The 26,512-nt window shown below is 40.1% G+C and overlaps 1 protein-coding gene across 2 annotated transcripts in view; it reads left to right on the plus strand.

Moving 5' to 3' along the window:
* ASD1 (alpha-L-arabinofuranosidase 1) overlaps positions 1–26,512 on the plus strand; it is a 257,521-nt gene that overhangs the window by 193,158 nt on the left and 37,851 nt on the right. The gene's annotated exons all lie outside the window — the stretch shown is intronic.

A 26,512-nucleotide genomic window follows, 5' to 3' on the forward strand; every position in this document is an offset into this window, starting at 1 on the left:
ATTGTACAATAAGAGAATGGAGAAGTTATGACCACAAAATATGAAGCCTTATTGGGATAATGTTGTGAAGGGGATATATTGGGATCTATTACACATAAAGATCAATCACTTAGGAGCAGAAATTTTTTCTCAGGCCAAATAGAATCACATGTCATGCCATCAAAAGTTAAACAATAAAACTGTCTATGAAAGTCACTTGAATATTGTTTTTCGAGAGCAAAAACTTTACTAAGAAGTATGCTTATATACCGAGGCTCATTCCTAAATCCCAACGTAAGAGTTGAGTAACCATCTCATTCAGACAATGTTAAGATACTTGCTAATGCTGAATATTTAACAAAATTAGAACCATAATATCTTTAGAGGAATGGGCCAACTAAATACAAAATAAATCATGTCAAATCAACTGTCTAGCGACTTTGTAAAGAAATTTATTTTTAATGGTATAGTTCAGGTTTAAGGTTTGTGGAATTTAAATTGAAGAGCAGTTTCAGATGTGTTTCTTGGGAACCAAGTCACAGATGCTTAGGCATGGGAAAGGTCCACTATATAGAGGTGTTGTTAGACAGTGAGGATGAAGATACAATACGAACACCAAGCAGTGAGCCTAGTGGTGCAGGGGGGGAGCAGTCCCACGAGGAAGCTAAAAGGGATGAGAGGCCTTGTACGGGGATTAAGGGTGGTACTATCACCACCCTTTCTGGAGTCCCTAGATATTACACATTCAAGATCAGGGGGGGTCATACAGGGACAACGAGTCATAGCCTTGGTCGATGGCAGAGCAACTCACAACTTCATCAATGTGACCTTGGTGGCAAAAAGAGGTATTCCCACATAAGAGTTTGAGGGATTTAATGTTGTATTAGTTGACGGATACAACATGACATGCGCATAGAGGATTCCACGCTTGAACATGACACTGGGAAATTACACATTTATAGATGACTTCTATGTAGTGGATCTTGCAAAAGCCAATGTTGTATTGGAGGTACAATGGTTATACTCACTTAGGAAGTTCTCAATGAAGCATTAGGTAATGGAGATGGAATTTAGGGCTTCAAATGGCAATAAGGTAGTGTTGAGGGGTATGTCCAATGGCGCTCCTCGAACTGTATCAACTAAGAGAATAGAAGCTATATTCAGGCATGGAGATATAGCCCGCACAACAAAATGTCTAATTACGACTTAGAAGTCGTCAGATAATAACCAAAAATACTAGGTAAATATTCAGTTATTGTTGAATAAGCAAGACCGGGTTTTTGGAGAGATTCCCCCAGGGAGGCCTCTTGACAGGGGTTTTGAGTGTACCCTAGAGCTAGAGGAGGGGGCCAAACGAGTGACCACCACACCTACAGACATTCAAAGAAATTCAAGGATGAGATAGAAAAGGCCATCAAGGAATTGCTAGCCATGGACCACATTTGACCTAGCTCGTGTCCATTCGCCTCATCGGTGGTTTTGGCGAAGAAAAAGGATGGTAGTTGGAGGATGTGCATTGACTACCAAGCCTTGAACAAGAAGACCATCAAAAATAGGTACCCATCCCCAGGATTGATGAGCTGCTAGATGAGTTGCATGGAGCAGTGTATTTCTTGAAGATTAATCTTCGATCAGGTTATTAGCAGATGCAAATCCAAGAGAAGGATGCACATAAGACAACCTTTTGGTGCCTTTATGGGCATTTTGAATTCTTGGTCATGCCATTTGGGTTGACCAATGCATCGACCACCTTTCAGTCATGCATGAATCACATCTTCAAAAAACAGTTGAGGAAATTCTTTGATGACCTCCTCATATATAGCAAAACATGGGAGGAGCATTTGGGACATTTGGATGAGATTTTGGGTATTATGAAGGAGCAATCACTTTATGCCAAGGCATCAAAGTGTGAGTTTGAGATGACCAAGATCCTTTATTTGGGCCACGTGATTAGTGCGTAGGTGTTACAAGTACATTAGGAGAAGATACATGCATACGAGATTGGCCCTCACCCAGAAACCTTACCAAGTTGCGGGGATTCGTTGGGATTTGCAGCTATTATAGGCGGTTCGCTAAGGGATTCTCTCAGTTAGGCACACCATTGATAGAACTGACAAAGAAAGGGGTGTTTAAGTGGATAGATGTGTTAGAGAAGGCGTTTAACAAGCTCAAAGAGGTGATGAGCTCATGCTTGGTGCTAGCACTTCTTGACATTAGCTAGGCCTTCGTATTGGAGTGTGATGCTTCAGGTGAGGGGATAGTCGCTGTGGCTGTGCTAATGTAGAATAAACCCCTGATAACCTTCGAAAGTTGAAAATTCAAAGATCCAAAGAAACTCTATTCCCCTCTACGACAAAGAGATGCTCATCATTATGGATGCTTTGATGAATTTGAAACAATACTTGGTAGGGGGCAAGCTTGTGGTTAAAACATATCACAAAAGCTTACGCCACTTCCTAGAGCAAAAGGACTTGAATGAAAGACAACATAAATGGGTAAGATTCAGGCATATGATTTTGATATTGAGTATGTGAAGGGCAAGAAAAATGTTGTGGCTAATGCACTTTCAAGGAAACTGGCCGCGTGTTCACTCATGGAGATCAAAGGAGATTGGAAAGCTCGCCTCTTGGTAGAGTATTTTAAAAACAAATTTGCTTGTGAGTTAATGGGGGGTCTTATATCGGTTAATGGGTATAGAATAATAGATGGGGTCATTTCTTATAAAAACAGGGTATATTTGGTCCTTGAATCCACACTTAAGGAGAAGGTCTTGAAGACCACACATGGCACACCACTAGTAGGGCACCAAGGGTTCTTCAAAACTTATAGGCAGATCAGAGAAAGGTTCTCTTGGAAAGGCCTCAAGGATGATGTGTTGAGGCACATAAGGGAGTGCATGACTTGTCAGCAGAACAAGTTCGAGCATACTCCTGCAGGATTGCTTCAACCCTTGCCAATACCAGAGCAGAAGGGGGGAGTGTATCGATGGAATTTATCATAGGTCTACCCAAGGCACATGGAAAGGATTGCATCGATGTGATAGTTGACAGGTTGACCAAGTTCACGCTTTTCTTTGCGATTTCAGTAGATTATAAGGCAACACGAGTGGTGGAATTGTTCTTCAAGGAGGGGTTTAGACTCCATGGGCTGCCTAAAAATATAGTTAGTGATCCAGATAACATGTTTAACAGTGCATTTTGGTAGGAGCTATGCAGATTGGTGGGAACAAAGTTGACCCTTAGTACCAGTTATCATCGTCAAATATGTTGAAAAATGTAACTAGGTTCGGTATTCATTAATGTATCTGAGTCATCATATAATGTACTTGTCCAAAGAATAAAGAAAAGAATTATTATTTATTATGACTTATTAAAGCATGGGTTTCATGCTTGGGTCATCATGTTTTCGGTCAAAGTCCCCAATGAGGACTTCTAGGATTTATTCTGAGTTAACAAAGTCATTGTACAATTAAGAGACCCTTCTTGGGCTTTGGGATCATGTAAAAAGATTTATTATTGAGTAAAATATGATTTATGTGACCTCCACACCAAGTCGGCATAATGGAGATCAAGTCGGCCTAAAGGACACCTATTCGACCTCACCTAGAGCCTATAAAAGGAAGGAGATCAAATTCATTTGGAGCATCTCATCTCCAGTGAGTTCAATATCTCTCTAGAAGCCATAAAAGTGTGAAGTGGATCAAGGAAGCCAAAAGGAGTGTGAGTTTTGGGTCAAGGTCAAAGAGAAGGAAGAAATCAAATTTTTGGTGCTACACTCTCTCTCTTTTGTGCCTTATTTTGGGAGATCGAAGTCTTCCAAGTATTACTGCTGCTAGTTGTTGCCTGATGCCGTAAGTTGCTGCATATTCGAAGTTTCTAGGGTGGAGGTGCTGCTGCAAAGGGGTTGAAGATTTGGAAGGGTTGACTTGGTGTGGAGGGAAGGTTTGGTCTATGTCTAGGTTGAAGAGTCTCAAAGAAAACTATTGGAGGAAGAGAATTTTTGACTGGGTTTTCCTCTCGAGAGGGGTTTTGTCCTGGCATACTGCCTACATCTTGTGTCTTGTGTTTTTGTGTTCTTCATACGCACATAATGTGGTAATTGCTTGATGAAATATAAGATAATAAAGAAGTAAAAGAAGCCAACATAACTCACAAGTAATTATCAAGAAAGAGAAATCAAATCCTAATCTACTTGCATTGATTTCTCAACATGGTATCAGAGCTAAGGTCAAAGAAGATTGAAGATCACTTCGTTAGCTTGAAGGAAAATGATTACTCCCTCTATGATAAAAATGAGAATCAATACTGCAAGAAGCTGTATCAAAAGAATCTTCCACTACTTATTCAACAAAGTCAAAAGTCAAGGGTTCTTGGCTGCACTTACAGGTTCACTTAATGATGATAATGCATGGATTATTGATAGTGAAGCATCTAGGGAAGAGTAAACAACTTCACACTTTATCAAGGGAATCATCTTCTCATACAATGGAATTGGGAGACAATAAAAGCTATGCTGTTAGAGGCATGGGATCAACATCATTGAAGTCAGAGAATGGAGCTGAGGTGAAGAAGGAGGAAAAGACAATTTAAGGATCTATTGAAATTAATCTAAGGAACCTTAAGAAGTTGATTAAAGAATCACATAAGGAGACCTTATAAGGAAAGAAGCTTACTATCTTCAAGGACAATAAAGGAAGAGAACAAATTAGAAGAATCATTCAATTACAATGCTTGGAAGAAGAGGATAGATCTCATCCTCGAAAAATCTTGGATCTAGTAAAAGGAAAAGTGAAGAAGTCTACAGAGAAATCAAGAAGTCCAAAGGACCAAGAATGAAGGGACAAGGATCAAACAAACTTTGCCAAAGAAGTTTCACCAAAGAAGAACATGATGGAAGGACCCGAAGTCAAAGATCTATTTGCTATGAACTCTTAGGGACTCTATCCCTTGCATCTCGCAAGCTTGAAAGGAGCCCTTACCAACTTCCAAAGATAAGTATCTTACTCCTTGTATTGTCTTTTATATTTGGTTTCCCTTACTTATCTAAGTTTGTTTATATTAAATACTAATCACATCTAGTCATATTTTTGTCTAGAAAAGACTTGCTGAATACTCAAGAAACATGAAAGAGGGGTTCACAAGACAAAGCATTGGAATTACAAGGTTTGTTAAGAAACAAGAGGTATGTTTAGAATTACAAGTTTTGCTCTCTCCATATTCATTCTTGATAAACTATTACTAACATCTTTTTGTCAAGCTTCCATGAATCTTAAAGATTCTTGATTGGGTGATTCATCATTAGATAAATCTACCCTCCTCTTATCTTTGATTACGCTTGTGGAACCCTAGAAAGGTTCATTGTGAAAACCCTATCTTAAGGGTATGTTGATGATCATGTGTGAAACCCTAACCTACTTAGGTATTGTTGAAATAAAATGTGTGATGATTTGATGAAGTCTAAAGTAACTGATTGATGCTTTGATGTTTTGTTTGGGGTTTTGGTATGGCTATGGAAATCCTAACTTGTTAGGGTTGAATGGTGATGTTTGAAATCCTAAACATTTGAAGTCTTGATAATTTGGGGTATGCTATGTCTTGTATCGAAACCTTAGATCATTAGGGTTTGGTAGAGTGTATAAGCAAGACCCTTATGATGTCTTAGAAATGAAATCCTTGGCATGTGTGTTTTTGTCCGATCAAACCCTAGTCTGACCTAGTCCGTTATGTGTGTGACTCTTATTGATATTTGTGTAGTTGGGTTTCACTAACACATGTTATGATATGCTTGTGCATGATGATGGAATCCTAGATGTATGAGTTGTCCTAATTGTTGATGGCTATGAGTCTTAGGGTTTGGAACTAAGCCCTAGTCGAAGTTTGATTCTCTAGGATGATAGTATTTGTAAATAATAGGATTTTGTAACTAAACCTTAGTAGAAGTCCAAATCTCTGATATATAATGACTATGTGATAATTTGAGATTTGTTTAAGATTGTTGAAATTTGAGTTCTAGTTATGATTGATGTTTGATTGAGAAAATTTAGGGTTTGCAACAAAGCCTAGTGGAAGCTAGTCATGTTGTTGACTGAACTGTGATTGGTTTTGATTGTTAAATCTCATGTATGAAATCTAGGGTTTGTATGAAATCCTAGCGTGAAGTCTAACATATGAATTCTAAAAGTTGCTAGATACTTTGTAGATCTATATTTGTTTGAGTTGTTTCTAGGGCTTGCTATATGTTGTAGTAGGTTATGTCATACCTTTGGAAGAAACATTGAAACCCTAGATGTAATGAAAGTTGTTATGATAAAGTAGTCTAGGGTTTATGATAAAGTCCCTAGCAAGATGTTGAAGAGTATGTGTCTCTTGTTTGTAAGTTTGGGCATTTGATATATATAAAGTTGAATGCTTCTGTGATTTTGATATGGTTAACTTCATGCTTCTATAGATTTGGTTGTACTTGCTATCTAAGTTGTGCAGGTACATGATTTTCAAGATAGTGAAGATGTTTGCAAAGAAAAGTTGATGTGATAAACATGATGTGAATGGTGATGGTAATTATAACTTTGATGAGAAGGATGGAAGCCATGAAAGATTCTCCAATGTCTCAAAGAAGAAGTAGAACTCCCTAAGTTAAGAGGGAACAAATCTCCCTAGGTTAAGAGGGAGCTTGAATGAAATAAATCATCCTAGATTGAGAAGGAGCACGGATGAAAGAAATCTCCTTAGCATAAGAGGATGGTTGAGAATATTCCTTGTACAGGAATGATTAGATCCTCTTTGATTAAGAGGGAGTGACAGATATGGTTCTCTACTTCATGTGTCATGCACTAGACTAGGACTAACAGCCGTAAGTTTTAGTGAAGGCCATGAGTGAGAGAAGAAAATTGGAGAATGTATTTTGAAAGGTTGCTAAGGTATGAAAAGCCGGATTGATTTATGAAATATGTTGTTGCATGAGAAGTAGGAAAGGAAGTTGCATGGTTGAGGAATCTTCTGTCAAGATTCATTGGGAAAGCTCTAAGTCCTATGGAAAGTTGAGAAGCAACATGAAGTTGTCTAGAAGACCCCGGAGGTTTGTATTTTATTATGTACGTTTGAAAGTGTATTACTAATTGGGGTTGTGTTTGTACAGGTAAATCTCTCGAAGTTTTGATAGGATGCTGGTTACCGATCAGTTTGATCGGGAGATTTGTTGAGGCTTTGCAAGTGAAGCATTGCCTGGGAGGACATCTGGCCAACACTTTGTGTTGATGTCTAGGTCTTAAAGTAGGGAGGGTGGCATTGGTCGTAGAGCTCTGACTCGGATATGCACCTAGGTCCCTGGGTTGGTGGTTAGCAAGTAAGCCTAATGGTACCCAGAGAGGCTGAAAGCTTGAGTCCACCTTAATCCCACTTGGATAGATTTCCTTGGTCAAGAATCTAGTCTATGGCATTGCAATGCCTAAACTGTTGAGAGACTTGTTACCAGCCGGACTAAAAAGGGACCTAAAGGGGAATCCCTAAGGGCAAACACTAGGCCAAGGGCAACAATGGAGTCTTAGCCCACTATAACCTCAGCTAAGGCTCCCTTCTATTTACGGAATTTCACCGATGGGAGGAGACTCGATATGTATGGAGTCACCAATTAGTAACAAGTCAATGGATATGAGTGACCCAAACCCTTTCTGAAAAGGTTTTGAAGGATGGGGCTTACTTGCTTTCTAAGCAAGGGACTATGTGCTTCCAAGGAAAGAAGAAGGATGTTGGGGGTTAGGTGTATAAGAATAGACTTTGAAAAGAGTTTCCTACGCCCTAAGTCCTTGTTAAAGTTGGTATCTTGGATGGTTCTTGAAGAATAGTCCTTTGAAGGAGCGGGACCACACGGGACTGAGTGGACCTGATCTAGGGTGAGGAAAGTATGAAATAAACAATGATTTTCTTACCCTAGAAAAGATGGGAAGGGCCAAGGAAAGTATTTCACTCAATGATGTTGTTTTTACCCTGGGAAGTGCTAGCCTTGGGGATGGCAGGGCAAGTTTTGGACTCGGATCTCGGGCTTGGATTTTCTCCCAACTCCACCGTCGAAATGTCTTCAAATCTGGGGGAGGGCTAGAAGAGAGGCCAACGCAAGAGGCCCTAGGAGATCGAACTTTTTCAGTGACTAACTTGCCGGGAAATTGACGCCCTAGTCACCCCTTGGGAGAATGTGAAAGGATACGAGTTTTGGTGACCACCCTTGGTAGATCAGTGCCTTAGTACTTGGGAGAATGGAGTCTATGTTGATTATGTGTAAGATTTCTTGGTTTCTAGTCAAAGAGGCCTCAAAATCACTTCACAAACCCTCTAGGTCAAGTGAAAGCAATCTTGCAACTTTTATCTTCAAATGTACAAGAGGAATGGCTTGTCAAGGTCAAATTTTACCTCTAGGAGATTTCACTCATATTACAAGGGCCAATGGAGAGAACGCTATAATGGAGACAATCCCACAATATTAAGCAATAATTTGCATGCAACAATTAGCCTTAAAACAGCATATATGACAAAAGTAACAAAGAATAACATAAAAATTTCATACTTACAGGCAGTAGAGTATATCCAACCATTTACAAATGACAATAAAGAAGCTCCAAGAGAGGATAAACCAGTAACCACACATCAAAATTCATCCATAAATGCTCGAATTCATCCTCCAAGAAAAAGTGCGAAATTCTCTAAAGAAGAGAGAGATCTAATCCAAGGTGATGATGAGAAATGATCTCACCTCACTTGTATTTAGACACATCTAAGGAGTTCGAAATAGTCTCCTTGGTCTACATAAGCCCCAAAAATAAAATAATGTGCTAATAATGCAACCCTTTGGTGACAAGCCCACCAAACTAGCTCACAAGTGAAAAAGTAAGCCTCTCAAGAGGTCAAATAATAATCTATGCATGTCGTAGGGCCCTCAAAGAGGCCTAATAAGGTCCATGGATGCCACAATGGAGAATAGGACTCTCAAAAGCAGTGGACAAGGGGTTGGCCCTTGGTAATAACCTGTGTTGCTCCAAATGACTGTTGGGGCACACGAGTGTCCTCATGGGTCTCCAAACAATCAAAGATGCCCGTAGGCTGCCCTCAAGGGCTAGGTTGATAATGTAGGAGATGCCACATCATCGTAGACGTCCTGGATCATCTGCCAAGTGTATGTTGTAGATTTGGGGCCAATTGGGCATGATGGATCAGGTGCATCCTCCTCGTCCAATAAGTGAACCACGAGCAATCTCTGAATGGCTGTGGGGATCCATGAAGTGCAATCTGCTGCTGTGGAGGCCCATGGCTCTCAACACTCACCCTATATGTGCCAATTTAGCCCTCTGGAGGATTAGGACGTCGTATATGGAGACCAAACTCCAATGGAAACCATCTGCAATCCTGCATAAGATCCAATGCATCCCCTAGGCTTCCAGTACAACAAGTCATTAGAGAAATCGAGCAAATGATCTTACCTAATCATGGACCACAGGTGGGGACTTCATAATGGCCTTCCCTTCCATAATGGGCTTTAGGATGTGCCAATGTCTCCTAAACTCCCAATGGGGTTAACCAAGTACCCTATTAGGTGGTTTCTGCTTCTAAAGGGGATAATATAGTCAAGGTACATCCGTCAAAAGGTGGTGGCATGTGGTAGATAGGTGAATGAGGTAGGGAATGAGAAGGGGTAGCCCTGGGTCACATGTTGGGGCAGAAGGGTAGCTAATAAGAGGGAAGCCCACACTTGGGTTTATAAGGTGTAGGAGGGAGCAATCGTGGTACATGATGTGCCCTGACCTTGATTTTTCCACCCTTTATTATATGCCTTTTGCCTTTTGATGATTTTCTTTGATTAACTGCTCGAAGCTCAAGGGGTTAGAGCATGATGTATCAGTATAAGATATAGTAGTGAATTCCTCCCTTTAAGGTGGGGCGGTTCATCGCCCACCAGGGGTTGGGATAATCATGGGTTCCTATATGATGAATAAGTCTCATAGAACCTGTTGGAACCAAGGTGATGGCCATGATGATGGGGTAGAGCTCATGTATTAGCTTTTGCCTATGTGCTAAATGTTTTTGTCTCGGCCATATTTTGAATTTTGTGGTACTTTTCCTGTGGAATGTGGCCATATATGCGTTTAACTTTCTTTTAAGCTGCATCAATCTCTAGGCTTCATTCCAGGCCATGACCCAAGGTGTGGGCAAGGGGAAGGGGTGAGTTGACCCTATGTGGACTCGATGGAGTAATGTGGACACAGGTGGGAGAAATGATGGATGGGATAATAATGAATGGAAAGAGGGTAATATGAGCGGGTAAGGGAGCTGAACCACACAACCAAAATCGGGGTTTCTCGGGAAAGACCATCCCTGGAACCAAATGGGTAGTAAAAGAGATCCCACGGGACTAAAATCCAAGGTTAATGCCTAAAAGGGTTCTAGGGGATAGAAGCATAGACCTAGCCCATTCTTTCCACCGAATCCCCCATTAATCCATACCCAGAAGTGTCCATGATAAGCAAACTAAAATACTCATTTTCAAAATGACAAGTCATACCTTTAGATTCGGGAGGTCCACCTTCAAACATACAATCATGGCAGATGGGTGAGGGACCACATGGTTGTCTTAGGTGGCAGAGAAATGGCACAATGAGCTAGTTGATGGCTACAAGGGGCCCCTGGCTGTCGGCTGAGGACCATCTTGGAGAATTTTTTTCTCCTACAGATATTACCCACAAAATGGTGGGTATCAAGATCAATGGATAGATTGCCCTGGCCAGGAATCTAATCTCTGGCATTGCGGTGCCTAAACTCTTCATTATTCATATAGTTTGAGATCTTCCATTATATTTGTATATTATGAATACCTCCCTAGTTAAGAGGGAGTATTGAAGAATGTAACTAGGTTCGGTCTTCATTAATGTATTTGAGTCATCATGTAATGTACTTGTCAAAAGAATAAAGAAAAGAATTATTATTATTATCATTATTATGGCTTATTAAAGCATGGGTTTCATGCTTGGGTCATCATGTTTTAGGTCAAAGTCCCCATTGAAGACTTTTAGGATTTATTTTGAGTTAATAGAGTCATTGTACAATTAAAGAGACCCTTCTTTGGCTTTGGAATCATGTAAAAAGTTTTATTACCGAGTAAATTGTAATTTATGTAACCACCACACCAAGTCAGCCTAATGGAGATCAAGTCGGCCTAAAGCACACCTATTCGACCTCACTTGGAGCCTAAAAAGGGAAGGAGATCAAATTCATTTGGAGCATCTCATCTCAAGCTAGTTTGATATCTCTCTAGAAGCCAGAAAAAGTGCGAAGTGGATCAAGGAAGCCAAAAGGAGTGCGAGTTGGGTCAAGGTCAAAGAGAAGGAAGAAATTGAAGTTTTGGTGCTGCACTCTCTCTCTTTCGTGCCCTAGTTTGTGAGATGGAAGTCTTCCAAATATTGCTGCTGCTAGTTGCTGCCTGATGCTGTAAGTTGCTGCATAGTTGAAGTTGTTAGGGTGGAAGTGTTGCTGCAAAGGGGTCGAAGATTTGGAAGGGCTGACTTGGTGTGGAGGGAAGGTTTGGTATATGTCTAGGTTAAAGAGTCTCAAAGAAAACTATTGAAGGAAGAGAATTTTTGTATGGGTTTTTCCCCTCGAGGGGGGGTTTTGCCCTGGTATAGTGCCTACATCTTGTGTCTTGTGTTTTTGTGATCTTCATTTATACATAATATGGTAATTTCTTGTTGAAAGATAAGATAATAAAGAAGTAAAAGAAGCCAACATAACTCACAAGTAATTACCAAGAAAGAGAAATCAAACCCTAATCTACTTGCATTGATTTTTCAACAAAACAAATGGCTAGATAGAGATTGTGAATAAATGGATTGAGGGGTATCTGCGTAACTATGTGTCAGGACAACAAAAGGCATGGATCAAATGGTTACATCTCGGGGAGCATTGCTACAACACCACTTACCATATGTCCATTGGGATGACTCCATTTAGGGCACTGTATGGGTACGATGCCCCATCATTTGTCGATTTGGCATTTGGGGATAGCAAGGCTCCAAAAGCCAAAGATTGGATATAGGAAAGCCAAGACATCCTTAAGGTCCTTAAGGAGAATTTGCAGGCCGCTCAAAACCAGTAGTACGTGTATGCATACATGCAGAGAGTAGAGTGCAACTTTGAGGTAGGAGATTTAGTTTTCCTAAGATTGCATCTATATAGACATTCCTCACTCATGAAAAGTGGTGTAGAGAAACTAAAACTGAGATTTTATGGGCCTTACAAAATAATGATGTGAATCAGTCAAGTAGCTTATGAGATGGAATCGCTGAAGGGGAGAAAAATCCACAATGTCTTCCATGTATCATGCCTTAAGAAGGCAGTAGATCAATAAGTTACAACTTCAATTGAGCCACCCCCTTTGGATGAGGAGGGGTAGTTAGTATTGATTCCAGAAGCCATCATGGTTGTTTGAGAAAGGAGATTGAAGGGTAGGATGATCTTAGAATACCTTATTAGGTGGAAGGATTTTCTTGAGGAGGATGCCATGTGGGACGGGGAACAAATCTTGCAGCACTTGACTTTGCAATTGCTTGAGGACAAGCAATGTCGGGAAGGGGGGACTGTAATGTCCTCTTCGAATTGATTGTCCAAGGTGTTGAAAAATGTAACTAGGTTCGGTCTTCATAATTTGTATCATTATGTATTTTATGTAAAAAGCAAAAAGAAGAAAAAGAAGAAGAATAATTTTTTATTATTGTTTCATTAGTTAAGCATGTTCTTCATGCTTCTAGGATTTGTTGAGTCAAATTTCTATTTGGACTTCTTGGAAAGAAAAAGCGAAAGAATTTTTAAAATGAATTTTTGGGTTAATACCAATGTGGTGGGGGAGCACCCCCCCTCTCGATCCCATTCCCAATCCAAGCTCCGGGCGGGAGCGACTCGGGAGCGCGCTCCCTAAAAAAAATTTCACTCCCTGCCTTTTCGGGAGCGTTTTGCCTTTTTTGCATTTTTTTTTTTGTAGTAATGTTCGAAATGCAATTTTTTTTGAAAGAAACAAATAAGTTTTGAGTGGGGCAGCTTAATGATCAAGCCTATGGCCCTAGTATTGATATGCTATTCATGGAAATGTTAAATTCTCAAAGTAAAAGTGACATTCTCCTTGATATTCATTTTCATCCTTTTACTTAAATTTTTAACATTACCATGAAATGACTCGGGATGTTTGAGAGTGGTTCTGGCCTCATTGGATTTCATATGGAGAAAGTAGAATTTTAGATTTCATTCAAAATCTAGCAGACTTATCAGTTTTTCAGGATTTTAGGATTGGGGGATTGTTAGGATATTCCGACACATAGGATATAGTTAAGTTCAACTTGGTCTAGTGTAGAGTTAGGTATAGAGTTAGGTAAAGTGTGTTTCTTTACCGTTGTACATTTTGTAACTTACAATCCGACGGTCACGATATGTAGTGATCCGACGGTTCATTCTCATGCACGGATTACCTGAACACTTGATCCGTGGCTTGACACCCGATTGGTCCATGAGTTCTATTTAAAGCGCATGGAGGGTCTTTGTTCGGGTAATCCATGCATGAGAATGAACCGTCGGATCACTACATATCGTGACCGTCGGATTGTAAGTTACAAAATGTACAACGGTAAAGAAACACACTTTACCTAACTCTATACCTAACTCTACACTAGACCAAGTTGAACTTAACTATATCCTATGTGTCGGAATATCCTAACATCCCCCCTTAAGAACAACTTGGGATAGGATTGAAGGATTTACAAATATGACACAATAGGAGAAGGAAGGACGCACTAGAGCCTATGTGGATTGCAATGTTTCCATTGAATTTTGTCATGTATTAGGGTATGGAACTCGTATTTAATCAAGAGCACCAATCCCTCTATGTACCTTGATGTTAGTGACATTGGTTGTCGAACTCCTCTATCATAACCCTCCTAAAAATGTATGCATCACTTAAACAAAATCTTGACTTGACATGCTATGCTTTTTCTATCTTATGTTAATGCTTAGAGGGTGATATTAATGACAAAGATCCCTATACAGATATAGAGGTAATGACAAAGATACCTCTGGATATTAGTGCTTAGAGGGTGATATTAATGACAAAGATCCCGATTTTCCAACAAGACTAAAAAATTAGACATTTCTCGTGGTGGCAAGAGGCCCAAGCATAAGAAATAGATAATAGATTTACTTCTCTTTTCTAGTTTCTAGTAGTTTTTATAACTATTGACTCTTTCATATTTATTATGATATTTTTTTAAACAATATATGACAATTTAAGTTTGAAGTTGGCAATTATAACTCATTAGTAATGAATTATGAATATGATGCTTCATGAAAGTTGAAAGTTGTTTCATTTCATTTCATTTTATAACATTTCATTTCATGTTAGATATTATTTGTTGTAATGGTTACACTTAGCTTACAAGTACAACTTTGGTGATCAATGATGATAAATATTATATATTGAATTTTGAAAGCTTGAAACTTTAAGATTGATGAATCATGAGACTCAATATGTTGTATGTTACTATGTTACTAACTTGTGGACGTGGTTGATGAAGATTATAACTTATAGATGATTGTTGTTATATGGTTCAATCTATGTTTTTTTATGTTTTTTATATCTAATTCATTATTCTACATGTTTTTGTTGACATATATGTATCAAAATATAAAAAATATATATATTATATAAAAAACGCTCCGGGATTTGCTCCCAAACTGGGAGCTTCTGAAAATGTCGCTCCCGCTCCCAAGTAACACTAGTTAATACACTTCAAAAAGCCAAGTCGGCCCTCCTAGATGACAAGTCGGCTCACCTAGCAGATGTGTCCTTTCGCATGTTAGAACAACTATATATTGGCATATGTCCTCCACCCAAATGGCTAGCAAGTTCGATGATTTTTTTGTGATGTGTTCTGTGTCAAAGATATGCAAAATTCTGAAGATGTATTCCTATAAAGATTTGCGTGTTTGAAAAAGAGTGCGAGCTTCTTGGGCTAGAAATTCGAGCCTCTCTATGGCAGAAGATCTGATGCAAGTTTCCTGTGATAGAAGATCTGCGGGTTTCCTGTGGAATATGAGCTATTGTGGCTGAGATTGGTGTAATCTCCTATGACCAAAATTTATGGATTCTATCATGATGAAGCAGAATTTGGAGGTCTTCACTTGGCTTCTTGGAGGTTGGATTTGGGTTTTGGATTTATCACTTTGATCTGATTGTATAAGAAGAGGAGATTTTCTAGGTTTTCCCTCTTGTGGGGTTTTGGCCCTGGCTTGGAGGGCCTACATCTTGTGTTCTTTGTTTCTTGTGATCTTCCTGAATTATATTTTTGGTAATTGCTTGATGAAATGAGAAGAACATAATAATAATAATAAAGCTGACAAATTCACAATTATCATGAAAGAGAAATCTAATCTAATATGCAAGCAACCTGATTTCTCAATACGAGGAAGGACAGAGTAGCCTATTTAACCCCATAGGCTATAGTCATTTCAAAAGGGGGAATTATTATTTAATTTTACTTAGGTAACTTAAGATAATAAAAATTGAATTGGGCCAAATGGAGGGAACTCGCAAGTCACTCAGTTTTGAATTTAGGAGGGAAAAACCTCAAATAGAAACTATAAAAGGAAGGGAGGAGAGTCATTATGATCATCACAGATTGTTATTCTTCTTGATTTTGGGCTGAGGCTCTTGGAGGGTTTTAAGACCCCTATTTCTGATTGGTTTCGGTGGTGAAGGATTCCACCCTAGCCAATACTTCTACCTTTTCTTCCTACAAGATTGAATTCTTGTTGAGTTATAACTTTCTGAGGCAGAGAAGGGTTGGGGTTTATCTTTCTGTGGAAGCGAAGGGTTGGGGTTTATCTGTCTGTGGCAGCAAAGGGCTGGTAAATTACCTTTCTGTGGCAGCAAAGGGCTGGTAAATTACCTTTCTGAGGCAGTGAAGGCTAGAGACTACTTTTCTGAGGCAGCAAACAACTGGGACCCATTTTTTGAGGCAGCAAAGTGGTGGAGTCTGTCTTCCTGAAGCAGTGAGGGGCTGGTATTTACCTTACTAAGGTTGTGAACGACTGTTATGTATCTTCCTGAGACAGCTATAGGCGGAGATCTGATTGTATGAGGTAGGAAAAGCCTGGATTCTAACAGTGTGCTGACTTAAGGCCGAGTTCAGGAAAACAAAGCTGCCACAAGTAGGGTTTAAAGGGGTGCAACTAGCTGGAAGCCAAGACAACGAAGGATGTTACTGGTGGAGGTTGTGGCAACTGATTAATCCAAGGTGGATTAGGGTCTAAGCAGCACACGGAAAGGCTATAGAAAATCAGCAAACCTGTGTGGCTTCAATTAACTTGAGGTAGAACAATTTGTGTGCCCAACTATTGAATAACAGTGGACAATTTTCAATCTGTAAACTTAAATCTAAGTCTGCATTGTTATTCCTATAGGGGAGTTGTGGGTTTTGTGCTGTCTAGTAAGACTACTATGGCTAGTCAATTTGGCCCTAATTTACAGTGGAGGCTTGAGGAATCAATTGTTGTTTGAGTACTTCATTTACTATTTGTGCATTTGATAAAGATCATCACTGTTTATAGACTAATGAGTATTGCAATATTGTTATAAGATACAATTCTGTCATGTATTTATCTGAAACCCTAACTCAGAATTGAACCATAAGGGTAATCTCATTAAGAGGGATATTACAGTGGACTCTCCTAATGTTTTATCTAATCCTTCAATAAGCTTATTTCTCAAAGAATTTACTAATCTATGGAAAGAGAAATGTACAATGCTTGCTGCAAGTTTAGTTTGATAGATTATGCATGTATTAGGGCCTTTTCTTGACACACAGGCTCTCCTAATCTTTTACCTAGTCTATCAATAAGCTTGTTTCTCAAAAGCATTGACTAATTTATGGTAAAAAACTTGATTTGTTCATGAACAACAATAAAACTATGATGAATAATAATGTAATAAGGCTGATAATTCAAAATAGAGAGTTATGAACAATTATGGACAAGAAAAGCATGAAAATAAATGTATGGACACGATAATTGAAATTTCATGAAAGTAAAGACCTTCTTGCATATGTAGATGTAAACATGAAATAGAAATACACACAAATATATACTGGCATCCACGTATGTGAATAACAATAAAAATAAGTGCACATGCTGAGACAATGTGGGCCCTCCACACCTTAACTTGTACACTGAAGACTACCAGCTAGTAAAAGCTCACAAGGACTGCATATATTACTGATAATGAAGCTTGAAGCAGAGCTTCAATGATGAAGTTTCTGGGTATTGGGATCACAATAGAAATCTGAAAGTTCAAAATCTAAAATGTGATTAGTAAGCTTCACTAGCTTGTCATTTATACATGAAAAATGAAACCAACTACTAGTAACTCTCTTTGTGGCTAACTAAATACTAATCTGAGCCTTTTTCTAGATGCAATATGACTTCCCCATGGCCAAAATCGTGGGAAAATTGTGTTTTGTCAGATATGAGCGAAATTCCTCACTAGATCTGTGTTTTAGCTAGTAGATTGGCCGCATTGATTGGATCTTTGCATGCATTTTCTTGCGAAACCAGGGGAAGCTAACTATCTTGGTATCATGGGTGAAAAAATCCATGTCTCTGATTTTTCCTAGTTATCCTGCAAAGAGCTAAATGAATGAACACTTACGAAAACTATTTATTTCCTATAAAAATCTGGTAAACTTTATTTACAAGGCATAAATTTTCATGAAATTTTGAAAATTTAAAATCAGTGACAAAATATCTTGGGGGAGTGGTTTACTGATCAAAATAAGTGCAAAATGTAATAAAAGTGGTGTAAGAGGCTTATTTAGGCTGGGATGTAGTATATTATCATAGAAAATATTATCAAAATATATCACTGACATCTCCCCTAAAATGAAGATGTTGCATGTCCTCATGCTCCAAAAAGTTGTCACTGCCCTTGCTGCCCAGAGAAGAACGTCTACATTGTCCCTTTGTGGTGGTGGTGGTGCTTGTCTTGGCTTGTTCATTAACAACCTCCCTTTGAGGTTTTTTGTTTTAGCCCTTAATTCGTTTTTATGTTGATACTGGTCATATGCTTGTTTGGACACCATCAGATTTTCTTCTTGAAGTCTTTTATTCTCTTCTTTCAATTTTTCGTTTTCCTCCTCTTGAGTTAGGCTATGTCTTGTGAGCAACTCATTTTGAGTTTTGATGTACCGCTCCAAGACTTTCATCATCTTCATTTTTTTAATTTTCCCCCTGTTTTTCTTCATAGCGTCTTCAGTAGTACTCATGGGAGCTTTGCCTTTTTCTGTTTGGGGAATATTTTTCAATATATCAACAATTTCTTCTTCAACAGGGGAATTCTCTTCTTCATCAGTGAGGGTGTATTCTTTTGGCATCATTAATTTCTCATTTGTACCTTTTGTTGATGACGGCTGCTGCTGTTCCTTCTCGTTGGCTTCCAAGGACTCAATATAGCCATACAACATATGCTGATCTTTATCTATCTCCAAGGTATTTGTTGAAGAGTATTTAGTTCTTGGTCTTTTTGCCACATCGGAAAATGCTTGTTCCTTTTTATGTTCATCTTGGTTTTGTCTTGCCATGGCCCTTGTGACACTTCTACTATATATGACGGGTTCTTTTCTTGGTGCTTGTGTTGGTTGAGATTGAAGTGGAGATATCTCAACTATTTTCTCTTCCTCCATTGGGGCTTCTTTCTCCATTATTGGTTTTTCCTCACGGATATTTTCAACAAACTGATTATCTTGGAGAAACTGATCCCAAGTCCGCTCATACTTCTCTAGTTCCCATTCTATCATTAACTTGACGAGGCCATGGTGATATAATTATAAACTTCTCTGCTCATTTCTTGGGTGCTTCTGAATCTGCTTTCGATTTTGGTGAATCAGATAGTATGACACATTTAACATTTTGTCTCCCCTCAAATGTTGCAAGATTCTGATGTGGTATCCGTATAAGTAAATGATGTGTGGTATCTGGGCTGTTGATTTGTCAATGAGAAAATTATAAGAGGAGGCTTGAGGATCACTTGGAGGACACATTGAGGGAGACCAATAAGTTCAATTTCTGGAGCGGGGTTAACTGAGAAATTCGAACTAGTGGTCTGGTGAGCAGTGAGGAGGCAGCAAGTATGGAACAGAGAGAAGGGATCAGCCACTGGAGACTGGCACTAAGGCAAGAGAGGCAGATGCAGGGCATTTCAGACAAACGTAGAGGCAGCAGGAGACTACGCATTCACTAGAGGGCCTGCGTGGGTGACGCAGAGAGGCTTAGGGCTGACGCAGAGTGTCTGGGAGCCACGTAGAGGTCAGCCAAGCTGATGCTAGGACTAGGAGAAGTGCTGGTGAATTTTTCTCTCTGTGGGTAAGTGAGTTTGGCATCCTGTTGTACTGAAGAATTGTTGTATAATAAAATCCTCCCACGCTGCACTAGTTTTCCCACATTGGGTTTTTCTGGGGACTATTGTCCAAAATATCTGTGTCAATGTGTTGATTCTTGTACATGTGTTTGTTTATGTATGACGGGGTGATATCTGTAGCAAAATTTATTTTAATGTTTATTGAAGGAATTTCATAAATAACTTATTGAAGAATAAGTAGGAAAAGTAAATCAGATGTTGCAGTGATAGAATTTTCACATGGTATCAGAGCGAGTAATCAGAGATAGGAAGGGAAAATCAGTTATGGGTTGAGACCACAATGCAAAGGCATCCACGTCAGGGGACTCGCACAGATTTTCAGAAGATTGCACAAGAGAAAGAGACTTCGATTTCTCTATGTTGGCTTCCAGGTTGGAAGAAGAAGTGGCTTGTATGACTAGTTCTGCATCATCAGAAGTGTGGTATATAGACAGTGGAGCCTCGTGGCATATGACAGGAATTAGGGAATGTTTCTCAGAATATCGAGAAGAGAAGATGAGCTTTCAGTTCACCATGGGGAACAAGGCAAAGTGTACTCCATTAGGGAAGGGTACCATAGTTTTTCAAATAGAATCGGGAGAATAGTTCTGTGCTGCATGTACTAGGTTTGGGGATGAACTTACTTTCCGTGTCGCAACTTTAAGGCAAGGGCTATGACGTCTACTTCATCAAGGAGAAGATATACATCAAAAGTAATAGGTTGTATAGATTACAACTAGAATCACCAATGGCACGAATAGGCAGTCATGGAGACAAGGACTTGAATGAACTATGGCACAAAAGAATGGGTCATTTGCACCATGGAGCTCAGAGAATTCTCAGGAGCACTGTAACAGGAGTTCCGGATCTGAGTACGGAACGAGATGACGTATGTAGAGGATGCGCTCTAGGAAAGTATGCCTAGGCAACATTTCCTAGGAGCAAACACAGGGCCAAGAGTGTACTAGGATTGATACACTTAGATATTTGCGGACCTATTTCGGTCAAAGCTCTCAGTGGTGCCGAGTATTCCCTTACCTTCATTGATGACCACTCAAGGAAAACTTGGATTTATTTTCTGAAAACCAAGGACGAGGTTTTCTGTCGATTCAAAGATTTCAAGGCTCTGGTGGAGAATCTGGCTGGGGAAAATAAAATTTTTGCGCTCAGATAATGGTGGAGAGTATGTCGATAAGGACTTCACTGTTTTTTGTGCTAAGGAGGGCATCAAAAGAGAGTGGGCAGCTCCCTACAATCCGAAGCAGAATGGAGTAGCAGAAAGAAAGAACAGGACTATTGTAGAAGCAGCTAGGGCCATGATGTATGATCAGGATATGCCGAAATTCCTGTGGGCGGAAGCATGCAACATAGCATGTAGAATAGGACTCCTCGTCGAGCGTTGGGCAAGATTACTTTAGAGAAAGTTTTCACAGGGAAGACACCTGAAGTCAGTCATTTCAGGATATTTGGGAGTTTAGCATATTGCCGCATACCAAAGGAAAAGAGGAAGAAGCTGGATCAATTTGCGGAAAGGGGATATTTGGTGCGATATAACGAGAATAGTAAGGCATATAAAATCTACCATCCAGGGAGCAGGAAGGCAGTAGTTCAACGAGATGTAAAGTTCATGGAGGACATGGCTTTCAGAAAATCTCGTGAGATGTCTTCCGAGGAGCAGTCAAAAGATTAGCCACAGGTTAAGCCTCTTCAACCAACGAAAGTAAAAAATCCTTCCTCGGGTCAAGAAGATTCTCAGGATGAGGAGGAGGAGCTAACAGAAGCACTTGCTAGCAGAGGAAGAACTAGCAGGGAACTTTGTCAGATTCTATGAGATGCAGAGGACTTCATCGATGCGCCAAGAAATAATAAGAGGGAGCGAAAACAGCCAGATAGATATCAGGCATTAGTAGCTCAGGATGGGGAGCCTGCTAGTTTCAAGGAGGCAGCTCAACATTAGGTTTGGCTAGACGCGATGGTAGAGGAGTACAACTCCATAATGGTGAACGATGTCTGGGAGGTAGTGCCAAGGCCTCAAGACAGATCAGTGGTAGGTTCGAGATGGATCTACAAGATCAAATACGTTGTAGACGACAGTGTTGAGAAATACAAGGCTGGGCTTGTGGCTAAGGGGTATGCTCAAAAGGAAGGAATTGACTATGAGGAGACCTTCACCCCAGTAGGTAGGTATACGACTATTAGGACCATGATATCTCTTGCAGTTCATATGGGATTGGAGATTCATCAGATCGATGTCAAAACGACTTTTCTGAATGGGGTAATAGAAGAAGAGGTATACATCGAACAACCAGAGGGCTTTGAGACACATGAGAAGTCTCATGTATGCAGGTTGAAGAAAGCCTTGTATGGGCTAAAACATGCACCTAGAGCATGGTATGGTCGAATCGATGGCTACTTGCAGAAGATGGGATTTGTCAAGAGTGACGCAGATCCAAATCTCTACTATCTGGTTGTAGAGAATGAACTGCTAATCTTAGTATTGTATGTGGATGATCTCTTTTTGACAGGATCATCTAGGCTCATTGGGGACTGCAAGAAGAATCTAGCCACAGAATTCGATATGAAGGATTTGGGACGAATGCATTATTTCCTAGGGTTGGAAGTTTAGCAGCAAAAAGGAGAGATCTTCCTTGGGCAAGGGAGATATGCTTCAGAAATCCTGAAGAGATTCAGGATGGAGGACTATAGACCCATGGCTACTCCAATGATCATCAACTGGAAGAAGATTGATGCATCAGAAGATAGGGATGTTGATCCCACCTTATACAGGCAGCTCATAGGGTCCCTGATGTATTTGGTCAATACCAGGCCAGACATTTGCTAAGCTGTCAACACCCTCAGTCAGTTCATGGTGGAGCTGAAGAGGGCGCACTAGGCAGTAGCCAAACATGTTCTCAGGTATTTACAGGGAACAATCGATTATGGACTCTTGTACACCAGGAGTAAGGATATCAGATTTGAGTGGATTTACTGATGCAGATTGGGTAGGAAGTTCAGTGGATTGGAAAAGTACCTGTGGGTACTGTTTCAACATTGGATTAGGAATTACCTACTGGTGCAATAGGAAACATAAGTTTGTGGCTCTGAGCTCATTTGAGGCAGAATATATGGCGGAAACCATAGCTTCGTGTGATGCCATATGGCTTAGAAAACTACTTGTGAACCTATTCAGAAGGAATATGGAGGTGATTAGGATCATGTGCGATAATCAGAGTTGCATCAAGCTCTCTGAGAATCCAGTGTTTCATGATAGGTCGAAGCATATTGATATCCGATGCCACTTTGTCAGGGGCTGTGTCCAACGAGGAGTTGTACAGTTGAGTTACACTCCTACAGGAGAACAGTTGGTGGACATGCTCACCAAGGCCCTTGGAAGGACACAGTTTGACTACTTAAGGGAAAAGATGGGGATGGTAAAGAACCCGTTTTAGTAGCAGAAATGGGAGTGATAACAACATAGATGCAGAGGGAGTTGCAGTGTGGGTGCAGTGTTGGGAGAAAGGACCAGCAGCAGCACGGATGCAGAGGGAGTTGTCGTACAGATGCAACAATGGCAGTATCGGAGCCATGGGTAGCAGTACAGGATGCATCAGTGCAGAGGATGTTAGGCAGGGAGGCTTAGTAGCACAGGGACCGATGTCGGATGATCAAGGTGATACTTAGTGAGGAGTATTACTCGAGCACAGTCATCGCTAAGAGGGAGTGTTGATTTGGGGTAGCATCGGATGTGCTCTAGCCACTAAAATTGGTGGAGAGGCTAAAGCACATGAGATTTCCAATACCCAGAAATGGTCTGGGCAGATTCTAAACAGTTTGGGAGATATTAAAATAATCAATATTTTAATGGAGTCCCTATGTCTAAACTTAGAGAAAATAAAATATTAATGTGAATTAATATAAAATTGTGTTAGAAGGGTCCACAAGTCATGGATCAAGCTAGAGTTAATCTTAGCCGTTGATTAGGGACTTAATCTCGGCCGTTGATTTGTCAACGAGAAAAGTATAAGAGGAGGCTTGAGGTTCACTTTGAGGACATACTGAGGGAGACCAGTCAGTTAAATTTCTGGAGCGGGGTTAGCTGAGAAATTCGAATTAGTGGTATGGTGAGCAGTCAGGAGGCAGCAAGTACAGAACAGAGAGAAGGGATTAGCCACTGGAGACCAATGATAAGGCAGGAGAGGCATATGCAGGGCATTTCAGGGAGACACAGAGGCAGCAGGAGACTGCGCAGTCACTAGAGGGCCTGTGTGGGTGACGCAGAGAGGCCCAGGGCTGATGCAGTCAAGCAGGGGCTGACGCAGAGTGTCTGGGAGCCACGCAGAGGTCAGCCAAGCTGACGCTGGGACTAGGAGAAGTGTTGAAGAATTTCTCTCTGTGGGTGAGCCAGTTTGGCACCCTATTGTACTGAAGAATTGTTGTATAATAAAATCCTCCCTTGCTGCACTGATTTTCCCACATTGGGTTTTTCTGAGGACTATTGTCCAAAATATCTGTGTCAATGTGTTGATTCTTGTACATGTGTTTGTTTCTGTATTACGGTGTGATATTTGCAGTAGATTTATTTTAATGTTTATTGAAGGAATTTCATAAATAACTTATTGAAGAATAAGTAGGAAAAGTAAATCAGATATTGCAGTGATAGAATTTTCATAGCCTCCATGAGACTTTCTCCCATTGATGCTTCCCTCTCATAGCAAGGGCCAAACACTCTGAGCAACAAGGAAACTAACAAGAATAACATCTTTAGACATATTGGCACTTTATGAGAGAAGCCAATGGCAATGGGCACTGTTACTCACCACTTGTGGGCACTGTTTTTAAAAACGGCCGGCTCGGAACCGACTCAGCCGAGTTGGTTCGAGCCAGACCTCCCAACACTGACCCAGTTAACAATTCGACCGGCTCGGTATTAACCCGACCGGCCGAACCGTTTTCGTATTAACTCAGTCGGGTTGTGTATAGCGGCCCAACAACCCATAAAAATTGCGATTTTTTTAAATGTTAAGTGTGGGGGACTCCAAAGCAATTTATTTTTTGTTTATTTGGTCTTTGGGATCCATTCCCCTCTCCTAAACCCTATTTAACTCACCCAACCCCTCTCATTTCCTCACAACCATCTCATCCATTTGAGTGAGAATTTCAGTGAGAGTTTGTGAGGAGTTGTTGAGTTTGTTTTTGGAGCAGCAGTGAGGAGTCTTAGGCAAGCATTGTAGCTAGAGTGAGGAGCTTCTTGGGCAGCCATTTGGAGCAGCATTGAGGAGTTGGTTTCTTGGAGCAAGCTTGAGGAGGCAGTTTGTGCCTGGAGGTATTTTTTTTTCATTTGTAGAAATCTTTTTTTGCTTATTAAATTTTATGTGCAAATCTTGAAATCCTAAAGAGTGTTTTTTGTGAAAGAAATGAACATTAAATCAATGTTTTTTTGTTTTGTTTTCATTTTCAGATTTTTTTCTTTCATTTCCAAGTCAAAAAATGGCACCTAGAGTGAAACATGCTACTTGGGCATATGTTGAAATGGTTGATAGTCAAATGCATTGCAAATTTTGCCATACAAAAATTAAGGAAGGTCCTGGGGGCATTAATAGGTTGAAACAACACTTGGCGGGGATTAGAGCTCAAATTACTCTATGTACCTCACCAGAAATTGGGGAGATTAGGAGCTTTGAGAAGTTTAAAGAAGATAAGGCTAGGCAAAAAGAGTTAGAGGCTGAAATTGGGAGGAAGAGGAATATACAAAAAATGTTTGCTACCAACCCCCATTTTGATTTTGAGGGTTCTTCCTCTATCCCTTGTACTGATGCATTCAACCCCTTCCGATATGTTCCTCCCTCTTTTGAGTCTATTTAAGAAAAGGGAAAGGGTAGAATGAAAAAGGGTGATATGAATATCAAAAGCTATTTCACTCCCTCCTCTCCATTAGATGCACATGGTCCTCAAGCTAGTAGAAGTCAAATGCAGCCCACTTTAGATGACCATTGGAAGAAAGAATTGAGGGAGACTGTTTCTGATTACATAGCTAGATGGTGGTATGATGCTGATATCCCCTTCAATGCTTCCCGTTCACCATATTATGAGCCTATGTTTGATGCCATACACACTGCTGAAAAAGGCTTCAAAGGCCTTACTATGCATGAGCTAAGGGGCTATTGTTTGTAGAAAGAAATTTTATCCATTGATGACTATTTGAAAGATTTCAAGGAGTCATGGGCAAGAACAGGATGTACCATCATGTCAAATGGATGGACTGATCAAAGAAACCGTACCATCATAAACTTTCTTATCTTCTGCCCACAGGGAACCATGTTTCTAAAATCAGTTGATGCATCTGATAAGGTAAAAGATGGGCAATTGTTGTTTCAGCTATTGGATGAGGTTGTTGAGGAGGTGGGGGTGGCTAATGTTGTTCAAGTCATCACAGATAATGCCTCTAAATATGTTCTTGCTGGTAGGTTGTTAGAGGAAAAACACAAGACCATCTTTTGGACCCCATGTGTTGCACATTGCATAGACCTCATGCTTGAGGATATTGGCAAATTAGATTGGGTCAAAAAAACTGTAGATCATGCCAAAAGCATAACAAAGTTTATCTACAATCATTCATGGATTTTGAGCCTTATGAGGAAACACAAAAGGGGCAGGGATATTATTAGGCTTGCCATCACTAGATTTGCTACTCATTTTTTGACATTGCAATCTATGCTTTCACAACATAGAAACTTGCAAAAGATTTTTTCCAGTGAAGAATGGAATCTAAGCCAGTGGTCTCACAAATTGGAAGGCAAAGAATTGAAAAAGAAAGTTAATGAAGAAATATTTTGGAGAAATGCAGCAGAGATTGTGAAGCTTGCTGAGCCACTGGTTAAGGTGTTGTGGTTGGTAGATGGGGAAAGATTGGCTATGGGCTTCATTTATGAGAGTATGGATCAAGCAAAGGAGCAAATAAAGAAGGCATACAAGGATAAAGTGGCTAAATATGGGCCCATTTGGGCAATCATTAATGAAAGATGGAACACTCAACTCCATCACCCTATACATGCAGCTGGGTATTTTT

This window comes from Pinus tabuliformis, chromosome 8 (assembly GCF_031772625.1).
Source record: "Pinus tabuliformis cultivar Carrire ecotype Pingquan chromosome 8, CPIR1, whole genome shotgun sequence".
In the NCBI taxonomy this organism is placed as follows: Eukaryota; Viridiplantae; Streptophyta; class Pinopsida; order Pinales; family Pinaceae; genus Pinus; species Pinus tabuliformis.